Source organism: Pinus tabuliformis, chromosome 3_2 (genome assembly GCF_031772625.1).
Source record: "Pinus tabuliformis cultivar Carrire ecotype Pingquan chromosome 3_2, CPIR1, whole genome shotgun sequence".
Taxonomy (NCBI): domain Eukaryota; kingdom Viridiplantae; phylum Streptophyta; class Pinopsida; order Pinales; family Pinaceae; genus Pinus; species Pinus tabuliformis.
Genome location: NC_142302.1, coordinates 367426579 through 367452796, shown reverse-complemented (window position 1 = coordinate 367452796; position 26218 = coordinate 367426579).

Here is a 26218-nt window from a genome sequence, read left to right as displayed (position 1 = left end):
AATTGTTGTCCATGAAATTAAAACATACCTAGATGATAAACCTCTCCGACAATGCTTACGTCAGATACATCTGCGAAAAGCTAATACTATCAAAGCCGAAATTGAGAAATTACTTCACACAGGTTTCATTTATCTAATTCCTTTAACCGATTTGGTATCAAATATTGTTCCTGTCAACAAAAAACAAGGAACGATAAGAGTATGTATCGACTATAGGGATATTAATCGAGCTTGTCCTAAAGACAATTATCCAACCCCCTATATCGATCAAATTATTGATGATTGTGCCAACAGTGAAATGTTCTCCTTTATGGATGGTTTTTCCGGTTACAATCAAATCAACATACTCCCTGCTGATCAAGCTAAAATAGCTTTCATTTGTCCATGGGGGACATTTGCTTATCACAAATTACCCTTTGGATTAAAGAAAGCTGGAGAAACTTTTCAAAGGGCTATGTCTTATGCATTTCATGACATCAAGAACATTGTGCAACCTTATCTCAATGATTTTCCTGCCCACTCATTACGTAGAGTTGATCATCTCATTCATTTATGAGCTATCTTTATGAGATGTAAGCATTATCGAATTCGATTGAATCCACACAAATGTGTATTATGTGTAGAAATAGGTCACTTGTTGGGATTTATCGTATTAAAGGCAGGCATTCATGTTGACCCCTCGAAGTTTGAAGCTATCGTCAATCTACCTCCTCCTTCAACTCTTCGCCAACTCCAAAGTTTGCAAGGGAAAGCAAACTTTTTACATCATTTCATTCCTAACTACGCCGAGATAATGAAATGTTTTACTAGGTTTTTAAAACAGAATATTGCATTCTTTTGGGATGAGATCGTTGATCGATCCTTTGATGCACTCAAACACGCGTTGACCCATGCACCATTACTGCATCCTCCCAATTACAACCAAGATTATTTTTTGTACCTCGCCACTTCTCATTCCACCATTGGGATGGTTTTAGTTCAGGAAGATGAATTCAACAATGAACATGTGATTTACTATCTTAGCCAAACTCAGCATTTGACTGAGCTTAAATATTCGCATGTGGAGAAATTGGCCTTGGCAGCTGTTCAAGCTGTCCAAAGATTTCGTCACTACATCTTATTATGCAAAACCACCGTAATTTCTGACTGTAACCCTATGATGTATACCTTGACCAAACAATTTATAGGGGGAAAGTATTCCAAATGGATAGTTATCCTGTAGGAATTTGACTTGGAATTTGAAAAATCCAAGGCAAAGAAATCTTTGGTTTTTGTCGAACTGACATGTGATTTCCCGCGCACTGATACTGAAACTGTGGCAGAAGAACCCATTGTGGATGAATCCTTGTTTCTTATCAGTACTCTTGATCCATGGTATGGAGATATTATTGTTTATCCCCAAAACCAATCTTTTTGGCTTGAAATCTCATGATCTCAGCGATAGAAAATATGTTTCCAGTCCAAACAATACAATATGATTGGTGATACACTTTATCATCGTGGAGCAGATTCTATTTTCTAACGGTGTTTCACTCATGAAGAAGCTGAAAAGGTTCTGAATGACTGTCACTCTGGAGCATGTGGGGGTCATATGTCTGGTATGCCACAGCCCGAAAGATATTGCGTGCTAGTTATTTATGGCCATCCTTATTCAAAGATTGTATCTATACAGTCCAGAAATGACACAATTGTCAAATCTTTGATCATAAGATGCGCGCTCCACCTGCTCCTCTTCACCCTATAATTGCTGTCGATCGTTTTGCAAAGTGGGGTATTGACTTTCTTACATGTAACCCTCACTTGGCCGGGGGGCATGCATATATTATCCTAGCAGTAGATTATTTTACTAAGTGGGCCGAGGCGATGCCTACATTTTCAGTAGATAGCAAGACTGCTACAACTTTCATATTCAATCATATAATTGCTACATTCAGTGTTCCTGAAGCTATTATTATTGATCATGGAAGTCACTTTCGAAACATCACGATGATTGAACTAACATATCAACTTGGCTTGCACCATGATAGTTCTACTCTGTATTACCCACAGGCTAATGGTCTAGTTGAAGCTATTAATAAAGTTTTAGTCACTATGATCAGACGAATCATTGGTATTCATAAGTCGAATTGGCATACCATGCTATTTTCAGCACTTTGGACATATCGAACCTTAGTAAAAACATCAACTGGTTTCACTCCTTTTCAACTGCTCTATAGTTTGGAAGCAATGTTACCTATTGAATGTGAAATTCTGTCATTACAATTAGCCATAGAATTACTCCCAGCTACTTCTGAAGAAGAGAAACATTTTTTGTACTTAGCTCAGCTAGATGAGAATCGATGCACTGCTGCAATAGCAAATGAGACTCATGCGAAATGAATAAAAGCTCCGTACAATAGGAATGTTACACCTCGTAATTTTTTGGAAGGAGACCTAGTTTTACTATATGATCAAGCAAACGATAAGCTAGGGGCTGGAAAATTTGTACCTATGTGGCATGGTCCTTACATTGTTAAGCAAAAGCTGGCCAAAGAGGCTTATGAATTGATAGATTTTGACGGTGTCTCTTTGGGTAAACCGAGAAATGGACTTTACCTAAAGAGGTATTATGCTTAAATTCTGGGTGGAGACTTTTTGTTATATTAGTTTCTTTACTACTGGTGTGTTTTAGATTAGAAAAGTGTGCCTAGTTTAGAGAGTTCTCTTATCATTATTCCTGCTTATCTTGATTTTACTCTTGATATTGTAGATGTCGACGTCTCCTCAAACATACACCAGTTTTGCTGATGGTGCTTTTCATAATACACGAAACATTTCTTGTGCAGCTTGGGTTATCTATTCACCCTCTGATGAGTTAGTATCTATGCATGGGGTAAGCCTCAGTCAAACAATGAATAACATTGCAGAGTATAGTGCAGTGATTGAGTTATTATCTAAATCCATCTCATTTGGGATTCGGAGTTTGATTATTAGGTTGGATTCTGAACTCATTATATTACAACTTAACAGGGTTTATGCCATTAGAAACCCAGTGTTATTAAGATTATTTTTGAGTTCGTCTCTTGGAACGTGAATTTGACTACATTGAATATCAGCATATTCCAAGACATTTAAATACATTAGCAGATGCAGTTGCTTTTAGTATGATAAATATACATTTGCAATAATCAAAATAGTAAATTTAATAACATTCGATAACATGTTACACAAGATAGCTGGTAATAATGATATATCATAGCATAGAAGTAGTGTTTCAAAATATACATTGTCTTCGATCATAGGTTGAAAAACACTTTATGATCAGAAAAAATGATAATGCAAAAAGTCAAAAATGTCATGAGTCTACAAAATCGATCATCCTATTCCTGGCAATGATCATGGTAAGAAACCACTGCTCGGGCCACCCTACATAGGAACCTCCTAAAAGGTCCTGGGACCCCAATCACATATCTCTGTAACCTTAGTGGAATATCATCTATATTTGTCTCTGCAATATCTAGTGTCAAGTGCTCTAGATGATGGTCCAAATCGGTCAGGATCTCTGTTGATTGGTCCTGTGGTGTTGGTGCTCCTACAGCTGGGTGTCTCCTCTTGAAAGGCTAGAGAGTGGCTGGTCATCGTGGACCCACATCTACATTTAAACTTTTTATTGTCAGTTATGGACGATTTAAAAATAAAAAAATTAAAACTTAGAAGTGTAGAGAATGATTTTGCCTAAATCACCCCATTGTTCTCCTAGTGGAAGAATCATGTTTGGGTCACCACGATAATCCATCCCAGTATATGGAAAATCCTGAATTGCAAAAAGTTGGTTGTTCAACCAATGAAAATACTGAGTCGGAAATCAAACAACCTTTGTATCCTCCTCATGGTGGTGGGCCATAAAAGAAACCCAACGAACTATCCTAGGCTCTCGAGGAAGACCAGCATCAACAGGAATATGCTACAGGGCTAACATGGGGATCCTCTCTAGAGCAAAGCTAACCACGATGAATCCATATCCAAAATTTTTCAGTTGTCCATTCTTTTCTCTGGTTAGTTCGCCTTTCACATTTGCCAACACAACCTCACACTAGTTGAATATTCTGCTTGAAAAATAGTCTATTTCCATCTGCATCTGGGATCTAGTAGCCACATGCAATGTTGCACTCCCGCATAGCCGGGTAATAGTGAATGCAATGACCTTAAGCTCAGGACGATTGATAGTTTTAATATCAATCCGTTTGTCCTTTGTTTGATCATCGTAAAACTCTAATCGAAGACTAGCGACAGACTGGCCACCTAGCCTAGTCCCGAAAAGAGGTAATTGTTCACCCCTCTTGGATAAACCAGTCAAGAAACATATGTCCTCCAGCTCGATTTCGAGCCGGTGGCCACCAATCACAAAACACTGGTCCTGTGTGTTCCATCTGTCTACTATCCATTGCAAGATGTCTACTTGGGCCCTCATATCCTGTATGCCCCAGAACTTTAACAATCTCCATGCTCTTAATTCCTGCATTATGGGCATATGATTTAGTGCAGGAAAATCTACATCCTCATGCTCACTTTCTCGCCAAATAAGCATTTTGAATGTCTTACAACGCATAAAAAGACATATTAGAACAATCTTGTTCGAAAAATTTTGGGCAAAAATGGAGAAAATAAATTTTAAAATTCATTTTCACGGGGTCTGCACCCGCCACTTACAGATAGTGCATAGGTCTGCACAGGCTGTAAGCAATAGATGCAGACCCATGACTTTTTTCTTTGTAGAAAGAAGTCAGGGTCCACACTAGCCATGTGTTGCACCTATCGACCCCCGCGAGTGAATTTCTAAACCAAATTTTCCATTAAAAATTAAATCTAAAGCCTAAAATCAAAATGTAAATGGATTAAATGTAAGATAAGGAGGACATGGATTACCTGGAGCTGACAGTTTTCAATTCCGACGGACAGATTTTCCAGAATCTTCACAGGAACTTTCTTACCCAAAAGCTCTCACTTTTCACTCTAAACTCAAATGGTAAAAATGAAGTTAGAAAAGCCCTTTTTATAAGTTTTTTCAAATAAATGAATTTTTAATTTATTTATTTTTCACTTTAAAAAGGAAATTTTTAAATCATTTTTATTTATCTTAAACAAATATGCATAATGTTTTGAGTTTTTGTGCAGAATATTGGATTTTTCATGAATATTAATAATTTTTTCAACAAAGAGAATACTTTTATCACCTTTTCGGACTCTTTAAAAGATTTACGAAAAAGTGAAACATTGTAGTCCTCTTTAAGCTCTTTTCAGACTCTTGAAAATTGAAAAGATTACCGAGCACTTGATTGTTCGAACTTGTTAAAATAAATGAATAATCATCCTTTCAGTATAAGTTTACCCCTTTTACGAACTGAAATGGACTATTTATGAAAAAGGTACACATTGACTAAATACGGTCAATAGATTCCTCTTTAAACCCTTTTTAGACCTGTTAAATATGAAAAGATTGTCGAGCGCTTGTCTTTTTTAGCTTGTTAAAGTATTGAAAAGTCATCCCTTTTGTATTATTTTATCCTTTTTTTGGGCATAACGGATTATTTTATGAAAAATTACCCCCATGGATTTTTCTTAAGTTTTTCTTATGACTCCCTAAAATTGAAAAACATCAAGTTTTTCCTATACTGGACTCGTTAAAATTTAACAAGAAAGGGCCTGTTCAATTTCAAAACAGGAATGAACCACTCCTTCTTAGGGTTCAAATTTTAAACTAAGTTGGACTCATCCGAAGGATGAGCTTATAAACAAGAAAATGTTATACCCCTCAAGCTTGTCAAAAATAAAGAGGCACTTGCCAGAAATGGTGGGGGAAAAGAGAGAAAAATGAACCTATTTGTTACACTTTGTTTTGTAAAAGGCCGTTAACCACTCTTGAACATGACACTTTATGTTCACCTGGGTTGGGAAAATCCTTTTCCTAACAGTTAATTAAACCATATTGAAAGTCTTCAGTCTATTTTTGGGTATTAGCTTTGGGTCAATTGTCACCAAACCATCTATAGTGTCGTTATGTGTTCAAGAGAATAGTTCAAACAAACCATTCATCTGCAAAATATATGTCATACATTTTGACCATACCTGAGTCAGTCCTTGCCAATATATTTCTTCAAAACTTGATCTATGATTTCATGTTGTGGGCATGCCTACAACAGATCACTTTCTATTGACTTCAGCTCATTATCTAGGAAGATGATCTAGAAATTGTTATTACTTTGAAAGTTGCATGCCCTAATGGTAGTTCTCTCACCTTCGATGATAGGTTGCATCATTGACCTTCGATCGAATGATTCTATGACATGCTCGACTTCATATCATTTATTCACATTTCATGGATTGTACTAGGTACTTTGAGAGCCATTGACATTACTGGTGGTTTCTCTCACACTTGTTAACAGTTCACATCATTGACTGGTAATCAAGTGGTTTCTACCATGTTCGACTTCGACACTTTCATTCACATGGATAGAATCGTACTAGTTCGGGAAGCAGAAATCAAGACCCTGGATCTAGTTTCTACGATCCAGGCTGTGAGGAGTTTTGTTATTCATTATACAGTGGACTATTCATAAATAGATGGCTGCATCCATACTCTGTCTACACATGTTTATACTCTTGATGTATTACAAAATCGTTCCTGTATCAGAACAGTTTAGTCAGTTTTTTAGTCAGCTTTGATCTAAGTATGGGAATGCCTACCTCAGAGATCATATGTCTATATATATACTTTGCATTGAATGTTTTTACAGGTTCCGACTGGGGTGTCCACAGGATGATCCTTGAAATGATAAAGTACTTCACTCTTCATAAATGATAGACTCTATCTTTATCTATTACAGACTTCGCACTTTAGGGGGCAATCTGTTGCACTAAAAATTGTCACTTTGACATTCTGCAATCTGTGTGAGTCCATTACCACTCATACTTTCCTCCTTTGCAAGTCTAAAGCCTCAGTTCTTCATATCAAGCCTTGAAAATAAGAGAAAGCCCTCAAAAGCCTTTAAAACTCTGGTTCCGCACTTTCTCTTTGCATTACCTGCGGTCCCGCACTTAATGGTCATGTCCCCTGTGCACCTGACCTCACTGTCTCTGTGTTATGGGTGCAGACCCCTGTAAAAGTTAAAAAAACGCGAGAACATTCTAAAAAACTCACTTTTAGTCATTTCTAGAAGCTTCTGGAAGGAATTTTCAGGTGGCAAGTTCGCTCTCTTAAGGTTCATGCATCCCATACCTTAAGGAGCTAACCCCTTGATGTGAGGAGCTTATCCCTTTGAAGGAGGATTCTATCCCTTCATAGGTGGACCTGTAACCTCCTCCTCTGCACTATAAAATGAAGCATTGAGCTGGTTACATGGGAGGTTAGAAGCTGAATATTTTTGAGGTGAAATGCTGCTGGAACTTAGTCTTCTTTAGTTGATTTTTTATGAAGAGAGATTACATACATCTAAGATATCATTTTGAAGAGTGAAAGGCTTTTCAAAGTAAAGGAAATTCCTATTTCAGACCCTAGGATGAGCTTGTTCAACATCAAGGCTGAAAAGGTTGTAAGGTTCTTCTACTTCAAAGTTAATACAAATAAGTTTGTTTTTCTCAATAAGCTGTTCATTTATGGTTTTTTTTATGGATTCCTTGATCACCATAATAGACATGATTTATGATATTTGCTATGCAGGTGCCATTTAATGTTTTCTTGTTTATGATTGCAGGTCTTTAAAGATAACTCTTTCAAACAATTGAAGGATGACTACAATGAACAAGCATTGTATCTAAGGTAGGATCTTAACACCCTTGTAGTATTTATTTGTAAATCGCATATGTCTAGAGAAAGATAGGTTTGTTTGTCTGTTTTTTGCTAGACTATCTTTTGATACTAGGGAGATCGGTCTTGTCTGCAAGATCAATTTATCCAGCAAACAATTATAGGGACCTAACATGCCCCTCTCCTTCAAAAAAGTGTTGTCCTCAATGCTTGAGTAGTTGTTAATGTTTCTATATGAAATTCTCATCCTCCCATGTGGAATCTTCAACAAGTAAGTTCTTCCAATTGATGAGATACTGTGAAATTGATCGATTTTGTAGCTGATCCAGGTGGATATTGGTGGCCACCTGCCAAGTCCACATGGACCCCCACCATTGTCTTTCTCAGCATTTTCAATTTCCTTAATTGTAGCACAACTTTTTATTTTTAGCAGTTTTTCGGGTCCTGAACTTCCGGAGCTGTTTTGAGGCCCTAAACGACGTTTTTTGGGGAATCCGGGGGCAACATGGGTCCATGAAATGTACCGATGTTGCCCGTTCCAACAATGATAGTGCTCGGATAGATCTTTCTAATGAGCTATTGTACGCGTCAAACGGAGATCATATGCCAAAGTTACGACCCCGAGAAGTTGATGTACCAACTTACCCCCAAACAGGGCCCACAGTTTGGCGTTTCATCTCCTAGGGTTAGGTTTTGGAATGTTAAGGGTTTTCCATTGTTTCTCAACAATAAATAGGCCTTCGAGCCTCATTGTAACATAGTTCAGAGGCATGTAGCCATCACATCTCTTCTCAGAGATAAGCTACCATCGCCCTAGCTGGTTTATTTCCATTTCTGGTTGTAAGCATATTTTCAGTATTTTCCATTAATGAAATGAAGTATTATTTCCGATGCATCTTTGTGTATATGGTTATCTCTGTAATTTGTTGCGTTCCTGTTTAAATCTGGATTAGTGGTATCAGAGCAGTCTGCTTTTTCTCTGTTTTTCTTTGCATGTCCCCAACAAGGTCGGGATATAAGGAGTTAGGGCTTGAACTGGTTGAACCTTTGCAAGACCAGCCTCGCAAATCCCGACAGCCTCCCATGGCGGACGAGAAGAAAGATGAGGGGGCAGGAGATCCCATCAAAATCTTGCTCGAAGAAGCCCTCGAGCGACAACGGAACGCGATGATGGACAGCTTTGCCCAGATCCTTCAGCGGATACCCAGAAGCAACGCGTCAGCTTCCAGTAGCTACTCTGGAAACGCCACACCCTTTAAGGTACAGGTTAATTTTGAAATCCCCATATTCGAGGGTCAGATAGACGCAGATGCCGTAGATAAATGGTTAAATCTGCTAGAGGATTATTTTTCTGTTCATGAATTTTCGAGTCGGGAAAAGATTGTTTTTGCTCTCCTCAAAGCAGCCCCCGACGTCAAGGACTGGTGGGAAACCTACTGCGAGCAAAAGGATGAAAGTACTGGCTCACTATTTTCAGCCGCACCCACCTGGGATTTGTTCCGGGATGCCATCAAGGAGCAGTACTACCCTGTCGGGAGCTATGAGGATGAATACATAAAGTGGACCACGCTGCGGCAGGGAAGGGACCAAGACGTGCCGGAGTTCACCAATGTTTTCCATACCCTTCGCACAAAGTTGGGTATCAAGGATTCGGAGCAACATTTGATACTCAAATACCGTGGCTGCCTGCACAATACATCCAGGAAGAAATACAATTCCTAAACATCCCCTCGCTCGGCGCAGCATACCGGTATGCCGTCAAGGTCGAGCAGAAGTTTAAACAAAAGAAGCGAGACTTTGGATCTACGAATCTAAAGCAGGGGAAAGGTGCCCCTAAACCACAGAACAAAGGACAAAGCCAAGGCGGGACAGCCCAAGACAACCAGCCGAAGCTGCAAGCAAAGAACAGCGCCGCGAAGCTGAGAAAGGACACTGGAAAATGGTGCGAGTTCCATAAGAGCTCCACTCACAACACAAGTGAGTGTCGGGCCAAGCAATCACTAGTGGTTGAGCTAAAGGTTTCAGAATCAGATGCATGTTCCGACTCTGAGTCAAAACCCGATAAGGGTATGAAAAAGGGAAGCAGATCATTGATGCGGACCCCAGTGCCACTGTTGCTACCGCAAAGATCGAGAAAAATGAACCCAAAGATCCAGAGGAGGAGGAGCGTCTCTTCCACTCCCAGATGTGGGTAAAGGGCTCCCCGATACAGTTCATTGTTGATAGCGGGAGTCAAAAGAACCTCATTTTGGCAGAGGTCGTGAAGCGGTTGGGCTTACCGACCACAGCACATCCACAACCATACACCATTGGGTGGCTTCACCAAGGACGAGATCTTCGCGTGAGCCAGCAGTGTCGCCTTCCATACAACATCAAGCCCTTCACGGATGAGGTATTGTGTGACATTGCTCCCCTTGAAGTTTGTGATGTATTACTAGGACAACCATACTTGTGGAAGCGACATGTTGTGTATGAATCAAGGCCCCGTGCTATTATTATTACATTGGGAAATAATTTGTTCAGGATACCAAAGGTAGCACCACCTGCCGCCCTCTCTTTGATTACTGCAAAACAATCCAGTAAGATCATTTCCAAAACCAGGAAATTTGTTTTCCTGATGATACGCCCTCGAGGAAAGAAGAAGACAGTGGCCGCGGCCTCCAAACGGGGCCCCTCTGCACGACAATGACAGATGGACAAGATTGTGGAGGAGTACGAGGACATCTTCACCTCCCCGGCAGGGGTTCCTCTGCACTGTCAGGTCAAGCACTCCATCGATCTGACCCCAGGTGCGCCGCTACCCAATGGACCAATTTATTGGCGCTCCGTTCTGGAGAACCATGAAATCAAGAGGCAGATTCAGGAGCTCCTGCAGAAAGGTCACATCCGTCCGAGTTCATCGCCCTGTGGGAGCCCGATCGTGTTGGTACAGAAGAAGGATGGGATGTGGAGACTCTGTATTGACTATCGGGCGCTGAACAAGATCACTGTCCGTAATAGGTACCCGATCCCGTGGATTGATGACCTCCTAGACCAACTAAAGGGGGTGAAATATTTCATCAAGATCGACCTGAAGTCGGGATATCACAAGGTACCAATCGAACCCTCCGATGTGTGGAAGACTGCCTTCAAATCCAAGGAGGGCCTCTTCGAATGGTTGGTCATGCCTTTCGGATTGACGAATGCTCCTACAACCTTCATGAGGCTAATGGATGACATCTTGCGGCCATTCACCAACTCCTTTATAGTAGTATACTTGGATGACATTCTGATCTTCAGCCAGAGTTGGGAAGAGCACCTCCACCACATCCGACAGGTTCTCCAAACACTGTGGCAACACAAGCTATGTGCCAATTTGGAGAAATGCACTTTTGGCATGACCCAGGTTCAGTATCTGGGATACATCATTGATGAACAGGGGGTGCATGTCGATCCAGCCAAGATCCAAGTCATTCGGGATTGGCCCTCTCCAACCACTCTAACAGAGCTCCACAGCTTTCTAGGTCTTGCCAACTTCTACCGCAGGTTTGTGTTGGGGTTTTCTCATATTTCTTGGCCCTTGAGTCAAGTCACCAAGGGCGGGGCGAAAGCAAAATTCTTTTGGTCTGAATCTCAACAGAAGGCATTCAGGGAGTTGAAGGATCGCCTCTGCATGGCACCAGTGCTCGCGTTACCAGATTTACAACAACCATTTGAGGTTGAGACAGATGCCTCTGACTATGCTATTGGGGCAGTCCTTACTCAACATGGACATCCAGTGGCATATCACAGTGAAACACTTTCAGACACAGTCTGGAAGTACCCCACTTATGATAAAGAGATGTATTCCATTGTACAGGCCTGCCGACAATGGAAGCATTACATTTTGGGGAAGGAAACGGTCATCCACACAGACCACCGACCTCTGCAGTTCATACAGACCCAAGGGAAATTGCAGAATGATTGCCATCAGAAGTGGTCTACATACCTGCAACAGCTTCACTTGAATATCAAGTATAAAAAGGGCAGCACCAATAATGTTGCAGATTGCCTCAGTCGACCACCGATCATGGTGCTAACCACCGTGCTCAACTCTTGTGGGCACGAGACTTCTGACTGGCCACTTCTCTACAAAAGCGACCCAGAATTCGGCCACACATACCAGACACTCTTGGAGGGTCGGCAGGTTGCATATTTTCACCTCCAGGATGCCCTATTATGCCACCTCGGTCACCTTTGTGTTCCTTCAAGCGAGCGTGCCAAGATGATTTGGGAAGCACACTACAGTCGGGCTGTTGGGCATTTCGGGGTCGAGAAAATAGTGGCAGTACTGCAAAATTATTTCTATTGGCCGAATCTTCGACAGGATGTTGGGAAGTACATCCGATCATGTACTGCCTGTGCCATTGCCAAACTGGCCATTAAGAAGCATGGCCTCTATACCCTGTTGCCTACCCCTAGTCGACCTTGGGAATCCATCTCCATGGATTACATGTCAGGCCTTCCTTCCACTAAGCATGGAAATGACAGTGTTTTTGTGGTCGTCGACAGGTTCTCGAAGATGGCCATTATGGTGGCCTGCATGAAGAATATCACAGCAGAAGCCACTGCTAAACTCTTCTTTGAACGAGTGTGGGTGCACTTTTGGATCCCACTGTCTATCATCTCAGATCGGGACAGTCGGTTTCTCAGCACATTTTGGTCCAGTATCTAGTCAATGCTGGACACCAAACTCACGAAGTCCACAACCTTCCATCCTCAAACTGATGGCCAGACAGAGGTTGTCAATAGGATGATTGTGCACATTCTGCACATTTATAACTCGAAGCATCCACGCACATGGGACGAGAGCCTCCCCTATGTTCAGCACAGCTACAACCGAGCTCTTCACAGATCCACTGGCCATAGCCCTTTTCTGGTGGGTTTGGGATTCCAGCCACTATGCCCCATTGATGTGGCCATGCCACTTGCAGCTACTCGCATGAATTCAGCTCATGTCTAGTCCGAAACAGATAAGGCCACCAGCTTCATTGAGCGCATCCAACATATTTGCCAGCAGGTCCATGACATTCGTGAGAAATCAAATGCCAAGTACAAGCAGCGACATGATCAACATCGGGTGCCACACAAGTTTCAGGTGGGCGACAAAGTCTGGTTGCATTTGCAAAAGGAACGCCTTACTGGAGCCTATCGGAAATTGAGACCACTCCGATATGGTCCTTACACCATTACTAAGGCTATGGGAGACAATGCATTTGAGCTCAGCATTCCCCCATTCCTTGGCCTGCACCCAGTGTTCAATGTGGACCGCCTTCGGCCATACTTTCCACCATTGCTAGACACATCCGACATTGCAGAACAACTCAAACCCAAAGAATTAAATCCAGATTGCATGGAACAAGCTGCAATTGATCGGATCATGGACACACAGATCAAGAACACTCGCCAACAGAATATCCAACTGTATCGAGTTGTCAAAGCAGGCCAACTCCTTCAGCAGGGCAAGTGGCTCACCAGGGAACAAGTTCAGCAGAAGTTTCCTCATCTCATGGAGGAGCTCAACGCAATGGGGACCATTGCTTCCTAAGGGGGGAGGAATGATCCAGGTGGATATTGGTGTCCACCTACCAAGTCCACCTCGACCCCCACCATTGTCTTTCTCAGCATTTTCAGTTTCCTTAATTGTAGCACAACTTACTATTTTTAGCAGTTTTTCGGGTCCTGAACTTCCGGATCCGTTTTGAGGCCCTAAACGACGTTTTTTGGGGAATCCGGGGGCAACATGGGGACCAATGTTGCCCGTTCGAACAATGATAGTGCTCGGATATATCTTTCTAATGAGCTATTGTACGCGTCAAACGGAGATCATATGCCAAAGTTACGACCCCGGGAAGTTGATGTACCAACTTACCCCCAAACGGGGCCCACAGTTTGGCGTTTCATCTCCTAGGGTTAGGTTTTGGAATGTTAAGGGTTTTCCATTGTTTCTCAACAATAAATAGGCCTTCGAGCCTCATTGTAACACAGTTCAGAGGCATGTAGCCATCACATCTCTTCTCAGAGATAAGCTACCATCGCCCTAGCTGGTTTATTTCCATTTCTGGTTGTAAGCATATTTCAGTATTTTCCATTAATGAAATGAAGTATTATTTCCGCTGCATCTTTGTGTATATGGTTATCTCTGTAATTTGTTGCGTTCCTGTTTAAATCCGGATCAGTAGCTGTCAAGTTCTTATTTCTTTGATTGCTTCAGGTTCCAATATGATTTTTCCTTCCTCATCAAGTTCTCGCAATATTGTTTGACTATAATCTTGTCATCTATAGCCTTCTTTAAGCATGAAACATGGAAAATTGGGTGCACTCAGGAAGCTACAGGAAGCTCTAATTTGTATGCCATAGTACCTATCTTTTGCAACATCTTGTACAGACCATAATAATTTGGTGATAATTTACTGTCCCTCTTAGCTTGCTTGAGGGACATTTGTTTATATGGTTGTAGCCATAGGAATACCCAATCACCTACATCAAAACTTCTTTTGCTACGATGTTGATCTGCCTATCGTTTTATTCTATTCTGTGCCAACATGAGGTTATCCTTTAAGAGTTGGAGAACTTGTTCCTGATGCTCGATGTCATCATCCACTACTTGAACCTTAGAATTTTCTCTTAAATATGATGTGATGTATGGTCGATGATATCCATAAAGTGCCATAAATGGGGTCATTTTTGTTGCAGTATGGAAGGAAGAGTTATACCACCATTCAGCCAGAGGCAACCATTTGACCCATTATGTCTATTTATAAGGTACAAAGCAATAAAGATATCCTTCCAAACATTTTTTTACTATCTCAGTTTGCCCATCAGATTGAGGATGATAAGATGAGCTATGAGCTAACTGAGTACCAAGACAAGAAAATAATTTTGTCCAAAAATTTCCAGTGAAAATGGGATCTCTGTCGCTTACAATAATCTTTGGGTTTCCATGTAGCTTTTGAATTGTTTCCATAAATGCAGTAGAAACTGTACTCACTTTAAATGGATGAGATAATGCACAAAAGTGTGCATACTTCATAATTCTGTCAACTACCACCATGATAACAATCTTTCCTTCGGAATTGGGTAAACCTATGATAAAATCCATTGAAACCTCCTCCCAACATTGGCTTGGAATGGATAAAGGTTGTAATAGTCTCGGGGTCTTAATTGTTTCAACTTTATTTTGTTGTCAAATGAAACATTCCGCCACAAACTTTTGAATATCTGATTAAAGTCCATCCAAGAAAAACCCTTCTTAACATTGTGGTAGGTTTTTAGAAATCATGAGTGCCCTCCTAAGGGAAAGGTGTGTAGTTCCCTAAGAATCTTTTGTTTGAGTTGTGAATTATTACATAGGTATAACCAATCCTTGTACCATAACAAATCATTTTTTGAGCTAAATGTATCAGATGTACTGGGATCTTGTTATATCTTTTGAATGAGTTCCCACACTTCCTCATCATTCTTCCATTCATCGCTTACTTCGTTTCTCATATTTGGTTGGATAATAGAAATGGCACAGAGAAACGCGTCCACATCCTCATCCTTTCTTGAGAGTGCATCTGCCACAACATTTTGCTTCCCTTTTTTGTAGATGATTTCAATGTCATAAGCCAACATCTTTGTGACCCATTTTTGCTGCTCTTCTAAAGATAATCTTTGTTCTAAAAAGTATTTAAGACTATCATGATCTATTTTTACCTTGAAGTGTCTCCCCAATAGGTAGGGTCGCCATTTATTAAGTGCATGTAGTATTTCCAACATTTCCTTCTCATAAATAGCTTTGTGTAAATACTATCCTTTGATTGAACGACTTTCAAAAGCATGGGTCTTTCTTATTGCATTAAAACAACACCAATTCCATTTCGTGAGGCATCACACTCCACAATAAATCTTTTCGTGAAGTCCGGTGTAGCTAATACTGGTGATGAGTGTGAGTATTGTAGCAAGGATGATGCAACTCCTGGGCTACTATTTTTACTTATCAACCGAGGGTTCATACAAACTTGGAGCTGACAGTCATATATGCACAAGTAGAAGTGAAGGTCATGTCTGTTTTCACTTGTTCATCTAGCAAGAGACACCAGGGTTTCCAAGCCAAAGTTCTATAGCATCAGAAGAAGCTTGATTCTTTGATGGAAGAAGAGAAAATCTACTCTAAGAGAGCTATTCTACTGCAGTAATGAAGAAAACAACAGGTAATGCTAAATCACACCATATCCTAATTCACCATTTAAATAGCTATGCTAAGCAGAATTGCTAAATCAACACTAACCTAATGCTACTATCTAAGTTGCAGAAGTAAAGAGCATCAAACCATACTAAGGTGTAAGCAAGGAAACTAAACTAAATATGTTTTCACTTTTTTGGTTTTTTTGGTAAAATCAAGCATGCAATGTAATTGTTCTTGTAGATGTGACAGGTGGATGGAAGGTGGTTGAGGATGGCTAGAAGGTGCTCAGGGGAGTATTGCGATGATCAGATGGCAGCGTTCAAATAATACGCAGAACAATGTTCAGGAAGGAGTCAAGCGGAAGAGCAATCGGAGGACGAAATCAGTGAAAGGAGGACGTAATGAAGCAACAGTGCATGGGAACCATTGGATTAGTCGGATCAATGAACAAGATTAATGGAAGATGAGCGACAGAGATCTTACCGCAAGCGATTACGTTAATAGATGGATAGATCAATCAACGAATATAATTAACGAAGGATAAGTGGTAGAGATCTTATCGTGGAGATTGAGTGAATAGATGGATGAACAGGATTAAAGGAAGATGAGTGGCAGAGATCCTATCGCATGAGTTTGAGTGAATAGATGCATGGATAGGGTTAACGAAATATGACCGACGGATATCTTATCACGTGAGATTGAGTGAATAGATGGATGGACAGGGTTAAAAAAAGATGAGCGGCATAGATTTTATCACAGGAGATTATGTAGTAGCTAGATGAACAGGATTAGCGAAGGATGAGCGGCGAACATCTTATCCCAAGAAAAACATGCAGAATGATGGAGTGGGCTTTCGTAGGTAATAAGCAGTTACTCGCATGCCCTCAAGGCTATAAGCAGAATTCCACAATTTTACGCGATTAGCCTAACTGGGTGACACATAGCACGAGAAAACCACTTTTCTCACATGCTCTGAGGAAGATATCAGTCATGCAAGAATTCATGTGAGATTGTGCGATAGCCATTGGATCATGCAGGATTGATCAACGGTGGAGATCGGCCAAACTAGTTGGTGACCAGTGACACGATAGCCATTGGATCAAGGGCGTGACAGATCGATAGTGGAGATTTGGAGTGGATAAAGTAGGTGTAAGACTTCACGATAGCCATTGGATAAAGCTAGATAGATTGATGGTGGAGATTTGGAGTGCATAAAGCCAAATGTTGAAATGAATCAAATGGTGATTGGTCAGGTTTTTTTGTGGATCGGACGGTGAGGAAATATACAAGTATAATTTGATCAAGACGTTTTTTATTAGCTTCCACTTAAGCATTTCGTGCTAAAGGAAATGGGGATATGTGCAAAAAGTGATGGAAAAAGATGAAAATGAAATGAACCACGTACTGAATCAAGACAACAAACTTCATGTAAGAATTCCTGGCTATCCTACTAATTGAAAGAAGGCACAAATGGAAGTGAACTAAAACACAACTGATCTACTCTACACTGCTATAATGGAAATGCAGCTACTTAAGAAAATGAACAATTAAACCATGAATCTACGCTAGCATACATCTACAATAAAGAGGAGCCTTAGTTGCTAGGGTTGGTCCCTAACCCAAGAGCTTCAGCCCTCAGAGTTAACTCAGTGTTGGCTCAAAACAAAACTCATTCTTATTATCAAAACAATGGATTACATCAACAACTGTCACAAGTCTTGCAGCTCAAAAATAAAGTAATGTTTACAATCAAAAGTCCAAATCCTACTGAGGTCCTAGGCCTCTCTACTTATACAACTGAAGTCTGCGATGCCTTCCTTAAAATTAGGGAGGCTTGGCTCCCAAGCTTGAGATAAACTGGTGCTTTGACTTTCACTTGCTCGGATGGCTTCTAGTCCTCATGATTTGGCTATTTGCACTCCGAGCTGATGGAGGAATATTCGAATGGAGGGGTAGTAAATGAAGAGGATTTACCTCCTATAACTCCTTTCCCTTGCACCATTCAAGTTTTGACCAAGATATCTTCCAAAATTCCTTTCTTTTATCCTTTAATCCTGCGTTAAATGGACATTAGACCACAAAGCAAAATATCCAACTCTAACTCATCTCATAAAAAAAATATAATCAAAAGTATGCAATAACTTGTGAGAATAGTTGGTTTGACTAAGCTAGGATGCAAATTAAGGCCCATATAATTACCCAAAGATGAGGCTCATCATCACACCCTACTAAAAGTGTTGCTCATCCTCTGAGAAAATTAGTCAATGTCCATGTCCTTCATGGCTCGGGTATCCTCTCTGAGATCCCATGCCTCTACTGTGGTCTCTTCTTCTTGTTCATAGAAGTCTTCTTTCTTTTCTACTTCTTCCCACTACCTCTTTTCCTCTTATTCTTTTCTCCCTTCTAGAGTCCCTAGGAGTAGTGGTGGTCTCAGTTTGAGGCCTATCCAATTGACCTTCAATCTTTGCATAGATTTCTTATACATAGGTACCCTGTTGAGTGCATCTCTCAACCTTTGAGGGGAGTGATGTTCTCTGATATTCAAGATGTGTGGCTGTGTGTTCCATCTCCTGAAGCAGGCATGTATATTGTCATCTCTTAGTAGCCTAAACATATCCTCAAAATGTGAAATTGCTTGCTCTTGGGCAGCAAGATATCTTGGTGCCAGCTGAGGATCATTTGCAATTAGATTATGTGTTCTGAATAGGGCATTGGGATTTCATTGTTCAGCTCTAATGAAAAGAGGTTCATTATGCTCTCTGGCCAATATTCTTTTCATCTCTGCAGCCCTTGACTCCTCATGGTTCATCCATGATTCCAAAGCAATTAATTGTATATCTCCTAGCTCAGAATTAGGATCCCAAACATTCATGTCTGTGAGGGCCATGTTGTGCAAGTAAAAATCAGCCATTTTGGCCCTATCCTCTAGCGTACTTTGATCACAAAGATCAATAAATTGTCTGTAGTCCTGAAATGGCATGGTGCCCCTTTGTGCTAGTGTTTTAATCTAAAATTGTAGCCATTTTTCTCTGAGATAAAGACCATAGGATTTAGCTGGCATCCTACACTAGATGGCCTCCAAGGAGAGGCTGGCCATACATGCTAGTTGGTTTTCCCTTTCTTGTATTTGTCCTCTCAGCCATGCATTTTCACTCTCAACTTGATCTCTCATTGTTGCTTCTCTAACCCTTAAGCCACTTAGCTCTTTGTTTTTCTTATATTCTTCCTCTTGCTATTCTTTCTTATCTCCATCAGTTTATTCCTTCATTTCCTCCTCTGTTTCAGCATCATCCTCCTTCTCTTCTCCTTCATCATCCTCCTTTGCATTAGTTTCTTCTTCATCCATCTCATCCCCATCTAGCTATGTATCTTCTTTTTTTGTTTTTCCTCCTCCTCATTGACAGAAGGACTAACATCATAGGTGAGGGTTTTGATGTCATCCTCTGCTGGTAAGTCTTTGAAGACTGACCATGTTATATGGATCCTAAGGTTTTGGAGGGCATCCTCAATGAGTATCCTGATCAACTCATGCTGAGCCAATTGTTGGGAATTTCCTTCCTTTAATTTGTTGTTGGAGTCTATGAGTGACTGCATCAAGAAATGGGGTGTGTTGAGTCTTTGGTGAACTGGTGTTTCTACCCCAAATTTTATTTCTTCAAGCATTCTAAAATGGTAGCCATAAACAACATTGTATCTACCCTCACATGAGATATGTTTGATGAGTTGGTAACCTACCTCACTCCATGGGTATGGGAGAATGTCCCTCCTTACTCCATTTTTATCCTCTTTGGGTTCTTCACCTTCTAAAAAGAATTTCCTTTTTGTCACCTGACTATCTTCTTTTTCTTCTTTTCTCCATGGAATTCCTAGGGGAAGTGTGGTGAGCCTACTGATGAGATCTCAGGTGATATCTATAGTGAGCCCTCTAACTATGATAGTGGCATGGATTTTGTTGTGTGGAGTGAGGGAATGAGAAAATTCTTGAGCCACCTCATCATCGTACCTTGTGAATTTTCTGAAAAATCCCATCCATTGGTGTCTTATAAAGATTTCAAGCACTTGGTGGTGTTGTTGTATCCTCACAATGTTTGTGTGTTCTTTCCTATTAAACCCTCCCGTCATCTTGCTTGTGAGGCTTGAGGAGGAGATGAGAGGTTTGACATAAGAATTTTAATTTGGTAGAAAGAAGAGTTTCATGTGTATGTAATTCACCTACCACTATTGTTATATCTACTAACTTTTAGAGAATTTCTAGTTCATTTGCTCGTAAATGGGGATGGATTTTTAGATACTACCTCTTTAGAATGGTGGTAGTGGACAATTCTAGTGATATTCCCTCTTGAACCCCTTTCTGCCTATCCCATAGGCTACCTTTGTGTATCTTGTATACTTCTCTTGTAGACTATTCCTGTAGGAATTATTGTGCAAGCTCCTATAGAAATTCTCTTGCAGAACAATGGATCCTTGCTTCTGGTGGGTGGCCAGATTTATGAGAGGGACTTACATGAGGGATTTTTAAGGAGGTAGAATGCATGAATGCATGCAAATGATGCTTTGTTTCCCTTTATGGATTTTTGGGGTGAGGTTCCTCATAATCAGATCCCATTCCTTGTAATCAGCTCCTACCTCATAGATCCGTAGTTAACCACTTCTTGTCCTACTCATCCGTTGTCTTTGAGTTGACTGTAGCAACGTGTGAGAGGACACCCAATTTTGTATGTGATGACTGAACGAAGGTGTCCAAGATAACTAGCCACCTTTTCACTTATAAACCAACTACCTCATAACCCTTACAACTTTTGATCACATGATGCATATGAGTGAGTGAGCAGGATACTTACATGTGGTCTTGATGCCATGCTGCAGTTGTCAAATACTAGAGGTGTTGCGTTGTTTATTTGCTGCACGGTCATTATTCTTCCTCGTCTATTGTCTACTTTCTACTCTCTGCTATGGAGCTCCTGGATCATCGTAGTGAAGACCTGTAGCTGTTGATTGATATTCTATGGGATAGGCTACTACAGGATTTCCTATAGGATGTCTTGTAGCTGCTTCTCCCTTAGAATTTCTTAATCATGTTGCTTGCTAGGGCTGTGATGATGCTGCGAGGAATGACTATGTTTGGAGCAAGGGAATAACTGGTAGAAACTGATCTCCTTTTGTTTTGAATGGTGAGTGCATGGATGATGGAAATGGACAAGGTGAGGTGTTAGATCATGTCTAGAATGAAATTTGGGAAGCTAACCAACCTACCATTCACCCTCAGATTGCTTCCTATAGGTTTCAGGAGATCTTGTAGGAATATAGGGGATCCTGTAGAAAACACAATCTTTGCCTAAATTGAAGAAATGAAGTGAGAAAACAATGGAATTGATGGAGGGATGCATGGTAAGGAGTGGAGGAGATGAATATGTGAGGTAGGGTTCCCTTTCGATCTTCTCTTTTCTCCTTCATTATCTTTCTTAGTCTTTCTCACTCACCTGCAAATAACAATTATGTCTTTTTCTCTTCTTTTTTTTTTTTTCAAAAACACTTAGGCAACCTCAGAGAGGTTTTCACCCTAGATGTTTTCCCTGGGTTCCTCAAGGATGGTTTCCACCCAAGGATCTTCTTATTCTTTTTTCAAATTTCATTTCATCAATGGGCTGCCTCACGAGGTTTTCAACCCAAAGATGGGACTCAGGCACCTCATGGAGGTTTTCACCAGAATCCTTATTCTTTTTTCCTTTTTTATTTCTCTATTGATTGACCTAATGAGGGAGGAGCTGGAACTTGCTCCACCATCATCACCGTCCTATTGATATTGTCAATGAACTCTTGTTTTGAAAAAGGCCTCTTGTACATTTTCAATCGGTGTCCATTAACATGTGATGGAATGGATTCTTCATCTATGGCTCTGATTTGCACTGAACCATTATCATGGCATCTTTCCAGCACATAAGGTCCGAGCCATCTTGTCCTTAGCTTGCCCTTAAAGTCTTTATACCTAGAATCATATAACAATTACCAATCACCCTCTTGAAATTTATTCTCCTTAACATGTTTATCATGCCAGATCTTCCTCTGAAGCTGAACTATCTATGTATCTAGGAGGTCCTGCATTCTGAATTCATCCAAGCCATTCGATTGGAACAATATTTCTTTCTATGCATGACTGAGATGCAAATCTAGTTGTGCTACCATCCTCAATGTGTTATATTCAAACTCAATGGACAACAAATCCTTTTTCCCATAGACCAGCTCATAGGGTGTAAATCCAGTGGTGGTCTTCCATGTTGTATTATAAGCCCAAGTGGCCTCAGCTAGTCTCTCTGCCCAATACTTCCTAATGTTGTTCACTACCTTGGTTAAGATGCTTTCCAGTGCCCTATTGGTCACCTCCACTTTCCCATTAGCTTGTGGATGATAGGGAGTGGAGGTCCTATGCTTGAATTTTTTTATTTCTAAGCAATTCTTCAATCATGTTAGAGGTAAACTGGTTGCATTGGTCTATGACTAGCTCTCTAGGGTACCCAAATTTGTAGAATACATTCTCCCTTAGGAACTTAGCCACCTTCTCTTCTGTTGCTTCCGTAATCACCAAGGTTTCAACCCACTTAGTCAAATAGTTAGTGCACACAATAATGTACTGTTTCTACCTTGAAGGATGGCTGATAGGGCTAATGAATTCCATGCCCCACTTGTCAAATGGCTCAAAAGTCACTTGAGGTTGTAGGGGGATTTCATCTCTTCAAGTAGGTTTTCCCATCCTCTTCCAAAGATCACACTAACTAATGTACTTTTTCACATCTTGATGAACAGTGGGCCAATAATAGCCTACTTGTAACACTTTAAATGTTGTCCTCTTTATAGCAAAGTGACCTCCACAACGCCCATCATGACAGAAGAGAAGGATGTCAAAAACTTCTAGATCCCTTACACACCTTCTCAAGATTTGATTTGGGCCAGGTTTGAAAAGATTTCCCTCAATCCAGGTGAAGGGGGCGTGTTTCCTGACTATCTTGCTCTTTTCTCTGGAGGGCAAGTTTGGTGGGAACTATGCTAATACCAAATAGTTTGCTATATTAGCAAACCATGGGGAGCAAACTGAAATAGCAAACAAATACTCATTTGGTAACTCGTCATCCACCATTCCTTCTTCACCTACAGGCAAATTCATCCTAGATAGAAAGTCTACAACAACATTTTCCTTACCAGGCTTATCAACAATAGTTACATCAAACTGCTGTCACAAAAGCAACCATCTTATATTTCTAGCATTCACATCTAGTTTGTTCATTAAATATTTGATTGTAGCATGGTCAGTATGCACAAATGTTCGGTAGCCTGTAATGTAATTCCTAAATTCGTTTAATGAATGCACAATAGCCAGGAGTTCCTTTACGGTCACAGTATAATTTAGCTCAACCTTTGACAGGTTCTTATTGATAAAATAGATGGCATAGGGAAATTTCTCTTCTACCTAACCTTAGGTTTCTCCTATGGCATTGTGTGAGACATCAACATGAATATGAAAAGGGAGGGCCCATTTTGGGCCTTGAAGAATTGGTGCAGGGGTTAAGTTACCCTTCAAAATGTCTGAGGCCTCTTAACAACCTTTTGACCATATAAAATCAGAATCTTTGGCCAACAACCTAAATAAATGAGAGGCTAACTTGCTAAAGTCCTTTATGAACCTTCAGTAGTATCCAGATAACCCCAAGAAACTCCTGACATCCCTCTACTTTTGAGGATGTGGGACCCTTTGGATGATTGCTATTTTGTTTGGGTCCACCTATAGTCCTTGCTGAGATATTGAAGGAACTATCATGGTCCCTTCAGTCATTAAGAATTCACATTTTTATGGACTGAGAGATAGGTTCATTCAATACATTTGTGCAATACTTTTCCTAGGTTAGTGAGGGCTTCTTGAAAATCACAGCCATAAGGTGTAAAGTCATCCATATAAATTTCCACTGCATCATGTACTAATTCAGCAAAAATACTCAAGACTGCTCTCTGGAAAGTGGCAAGAGCATTGCATAGGACAAAAGGAAGGACCCTATGGGAAAAATTACCCCAAGGACCTGTGAATGTGGTCTTATCCTAGTCTTCAAGGCATATTTGGATTTGTTTGTACCCACTGAATCCATCTAGGAAAGAAAAGAACGTCTTCCCTTCCAGGCCATCTAGAACTTGGTCAATGAAAGGTAGGGAAAAATGATCCTTCTTTATGGCTTTATTCAACTCCCTTTAGTCAACACAAATCCTCCACTTAGCCTTTTTCTTCTGAGCTAACGCTAAAAGAGAGACCCACTCATTGTTAGAGATAGGGTAAATGAATCCTACATCTAGCATTTTTTGTAGTTCTTCTTTGACTATATCTTTAAGAGCTGGATTCATCCTCCTTTATGGTTTTCGGACTAGCTTGCAACCTTCTTTGATGTATATTTGGTGAGTACACACTAAGGGGTGTACTCCCTTCATTTCCTTATAATTCCAAGTGAGGGCTTCAAGGTTTTCTCTCAACATGTTGCATAGCTTTTCCTCTTCAAGAGTAGAAGGATATGGATTAATTTTTAATGTTTTCTCTGGGCCAAAATTCTATGGTTTTGACATGGAGTGGATTGGAACTGGCCAAGAATAACTCAATTGGATGATTGTTTTGGGTTTCCCTTACTTCTTCTTCTAATGGTAATGAACTAGGAGTTGGACTTTGCAGTAGTTGTTCAATTAAGTCATCCTCATCTTGTTGTCCTCCTCCTATGGTTGCTTCCAAAGCATAAATTTGGGCTAAATAAGCCTCATCTTCTTCCTCCTCCTCCACCCATAAAGGGAAATCATGCTCTAGAAAAGGTTGAGCAGGAGGGTATAAGACTAAATTCTTGGACATATGCCCATTCTTGATGGTCATATTCCCAACTCTCCAGCTAATGTAAGAATCATCTATGGCCAACCATGGCCTCCCAAGGATGAGAGGGTAACCAGTAAGCTTAGACTTCGGCTGGAGAACTAGAAAATATCCAGGGTACTCCCAGGAGTCAATGGAGACCATCACATCCTCCACAATTCCCTTAAGGGTGACTGTGGAACGATTTGTAAGTTGAAAAATTGATGTGGTCTTCCTCAATTACCCTTAGAGGTTGAGCTTGAACATGGTGTCCTTGGTCATCACATTAATGGAATCCCCCAGATCAATCAGAGTGTGTGGGACAATGGTGCCATTGTGCACATCTACTATAGGGCTTCGAGGGTCCAAATATTTTGGAGATATTACCTGCCCCAACATTAAGTCAGACAGCTGCCCAATTACATTAATGGTAGGTGCATCCCTTTTTCTTCTTCTTGGATGATTGAAGCATTCCTCCTTAATCAACTTACTGTAAATGGGAACATATTTTATTGCTTGGAGAAGGGGGATCTTTACACATAGATTTTTCAATTATCCCAGAAGTTCAAGTTCTTCTGGGGTAGGCTGGAGTGGTTGGGCTAACCTCTCAGGAAAGGGTGGATTGACTTTAAGGTTACTTACCTCTCTTTCCTCCTCAACCTCCCTATGTGGAGAGGGAGGTTGGTTATCTGGGAGAATTCTCCTAGATCTTAGGTTGATCTCCGGGATTTCTATAGCATAAGCTAGGTATGATGTCTCTCCAATGTATACTTATTGAGCCTACCTATTGTTCAGGTTCAGATTTGGCTGGGCTGGCATCTAGGGTTGCTTGGGTGGAGAAGAGTGTAGGATTTGTGGTTGGGTAGGTGGTGGAAGAAATAGAGCTGGAGCATTGATCTATTGGAGCCTCCACCCCTGGTGTTGGGTATTCCACTGAGGTTGTGATGGAGCATAAGGTTGAAATGACTGGTTGGCTGGTTGGGAATGATACTGAGATGAATAGGACCAAGGAGGGGGTGTAGACCAGGAAGGATGAGCAGGGGGTCCCAAAGAAGGTATAGTTGTGGTTTGGTTGGGGTTGTAATATGCATGAGATGACCCTTGCATACGCTGCTGGTATGGTCTAGGCCCTAGAGGTCTCCTTTGGTTGATGTAGCAAAGCTGCTCATTAACCCCTTCAGCTCCTTGATATACAACTTTGAGTCTGGGTAAAGAAGGGCACTTATCATTAGAGTGGTTTTCTTCACAGATCGAGCAAATCTTAATGTAGTTCAATGGACATTCGTTCCTAGGATGCCTCTTGGTGCACCTAGGACAAAAGATGGCCAAGGTTCTCTCTTCTTCCTCTTGCTTCCTTTTGATATTCATGGTGTCCAAT